Source organism: Cervus elaphus, chromosome 29, assembly GCF_910594005.1.
Source record: "Cervus elaphus chromosome 29, mCerEla1.1, whole genome shotgun sequence".
In the NCBI taxonomy this organism is placed as follows: Eukaryota; Metazoa; Chordata; class Mammalia; order Artiodactyla; family Cervidae; genus Cervus; species Cervus elaphus.
In genome coordinates, this window is record NC_057843.1 from 32,990,635 (window position 1) to 32,993,656 (window position 3,022).

Consider the following 3,022-nt stretch of genomic DNA (forward strand, 5'->3'; position numbering starts at 1 on the left):
GTTAGTTTAAGACTCAGTAAACAGTAACCAAACAAATGTCTTACAACAGATTTTTCCTCATAAAGAATGTAAGATAGCCAATAGTAGGAACAATGCAGTGGGTCAGGCCTCTGCCCTGGAACCCAGGCCAGGCCTCCTCAGCCACCGATAATACCATATGGTCTCTGGCATCTGTGTCCTGATTGTGGGTGGGATCAGTACGGGGAGGTGACTGTGAGATCAGAGGGAATGGCAGTATGTCATCAAAAAGCTGAAGCTCCAAAATGCCTCAGCTGAGAGCATCAAGTGGCTGAACAGAAAGCTCAGCTCTTGTCTCAGCTGAAGGACCCAATGCTATCACCTACAAAGAGCCGTGGGAGGGAGGAGAGCATCTGTTGAACATCATCATGGGCTTCTGCAAAGGAGGTGCTCTGTACCGAAAATTCTAAGAGCAGAAGGGGAAGCGTCTGCTTGAGAGTTTGGTGGTGGGCTTTCCTGGTGGCTCAGATGGTAAAGAATCTGCCTGCAATGCAGTAGACCCGGCTTTGATCCCTGGATCAGAAAGATCCCCTGGAGAAGGGAATGGCAACCCACTCCAGTATTCTTGCCTGGAGAATCCCATGGACAGAGGAGCCTGGTGGGCTACAGTCCATGGGGTCACAAAGAGTTGGACATGATTGAGTGACAGACACTTTCGCTATCACTTTGGTGGTAGAGTGGTTTGTTCAGATTCTCATGGCCCTGCAGTATTTACATGAAAAATACTTCCTTCATTGAGCTCTGCAAGCTCAAAATGTCTTCCTAACAAGAGCAAAACATCATCAAAGAGGGTGAATTAGGGATTTCCTGAGTGCTTGAGAACCACTGTGGCATGGCTGGAACACCTATTGGCACATACATGAGCCCTGAATTGTTCTTAAACAAACCCTAAAACTAGAAGTCTGATATTTGGGCTATGAGATGCTGTGTTTATGAAATGGCAATCCTGGAAGCATGCTTTCAATGCAAAAAACATGAATTCTTTGGTTTATTGGATTATTGAAAGATCTGCCACCGATGTTGAAAGGTTATAGCCCAGAGTTGATAGAATTGATAAAAACCATGCTGAGCAAAAAGCCTGAAGAAAGACCTTCTGTGAGGAGCATTCCTGAGACAGCTTTACATAAAGCACCAAATATCTTTGTTTTTGGAGGCCACAAAGGCAAAAAAAAACCCAAAATAACATTAAAAATGGTGGCTCTAAATTCAAGCCTGTAGTTACAGTGCTTTCTGGAAAGATTGAATTAAGTTATGAAGTAGTTCACTCTCAATCACACTCTTCTGAGAGCTCCAAGACATATGTAATGGGTGAAGACAAATGTTTGTCCCAAGAGAAACCCATGGCCATTGGCCCCTTGAAGACACCCACAAGTCTGAAAGACCATGACTACAAAGCAGACAGAAGCAGTACTGCAGAATCACTAGCTGTGATTTTAGGGTGAATATTAACATCTTTCTTGAAGAAAGGTGAAACTCAATAGATGAAAGCTAGTTCAAGAGAATCAACCAAGACACTCAGATACCTCTAATAAGCTAGAAGGTAAATGTAATATTTCTCAAGTGAAGGAGAGTCTGAATAATAACACTAAATCCAGTGTTCAACCTGAAACCTGAAATTTCCACATGGTCCTCTGAGTGTGTCACCGGAGTGATGAATGAGCCAGTGAAGACTCTGCAGCCCCTAAACAAAGACCAAGATTTACCAAAGGACTAGAATCAAGTTGCTGGTGAATGCGTTATAGGAAAACAGGATAGAAGCCACCCAGGTTTACAGCCATACGGCTCTGGGTCTCAACCTTCCCTGTCTTGGCAGTAGCTGCAGAAGGAGAGAGAACCTATTGAGCACAATGGGGAAAAGACAGTTCCAAGAGACCCTCCTCATCTTTTGCCTTCTCTTCCCACTGTTGGAAAATTGGATGTCATATCAACACAAAAAGATGCTGAAAGCCAAAGTAGAGTGGTCACTGGATCTGTGAGTAGTTCCAGGAGCAGTGAGACGACAACATCAAAGGACCAACCATTATCAGAAAGAGAGGGAAGGCAACTAAAGCAGTCTCAAGATGAAATCTTGCCCTCAGGCCCTTAAATGAGGAAAGCTCCTCAGAGAGACAATATGTGAGCTTCCTTTCCTGAGCAATGCTGCAGTCAGAAGACAAGCATGGAGCAGGACCGGGGTGACCTTCCTCTTGTGGTTCCTCTGGCCCTGCTGGTCTCAGACGAGTGGTCATACAAAGGAAATGAGTGACTGGTACAAATGATGACTCAGACCTTAAATCCGGGCTCTAAAGAGAGCTGTGAAGATCTCCCAATACCAGATTCAGTGTCAGAATCTAAACTTCATCAAAAATATTGAGATATGGTGATATTTCATGGGAAAGTTGCAGAAGAGGCAGAGGAACTCCATTTTAAAAGAACTATATTCAGCCATCCTGCCAGGTTCTGAAAAAATCAGAATGATTGAAGCCTTGAGGGCTGATGTAATTCAGGGCCTGTGCATCCAGCTTCTGGAGCATGTGTATGATATTTTTGAAGAGGATGATGAATTGGAAAGAGAGGTACATTTGCACAAGCACTTGGGTGAAAAGTATATGTCTTACACTGTGAAAGCTCACCAGTTAATGATTTTTTAAGAAAATGTGAATTTTTGAGAATTTATCTAGTCTGCCAGAATCAAACTATTTTCAAAGGTTTTTGGCTTAAACTAAAACAAACAAACCTATAACAGTGACTGGAGGCCATTCAACATTCTTTTATCTTGTGGGTCTTTCTTTACTAGAAAAAAAAGGACAAAACAGAGTAATAATGAAGCAAGCTTACAAAAGAAAATAACATTTTATTTAGAATATCAATTTACTATCTTTTCCTATGCTATACAGTAGGACCTTGTTGTTTATCTATTAGTAGTTTGTATCTGCTAATTCCAAACTCCTAATTTATTCTCCCCTGGTCTGCAGTTTACTCTTTAGTAACCATGCATTTGTTTTTTATATCCATGGGTCTGTTT

The 3,022-nt window shown here is 42.2% G+C and overlaps 1 pseudogene; it reads left to right on the plus strand.

Annotated features, from left to right (window-relative positions):
- The first annotated feature begins 294 nt into the window (after positions 1-294).
- On the plus strand, positions 295-2,666 carry LOC122686106 (annotated as a pseudogene).
- The last annotated feature ends 356 nt before the right edge of the window (positions 2,667-3,022 follow it).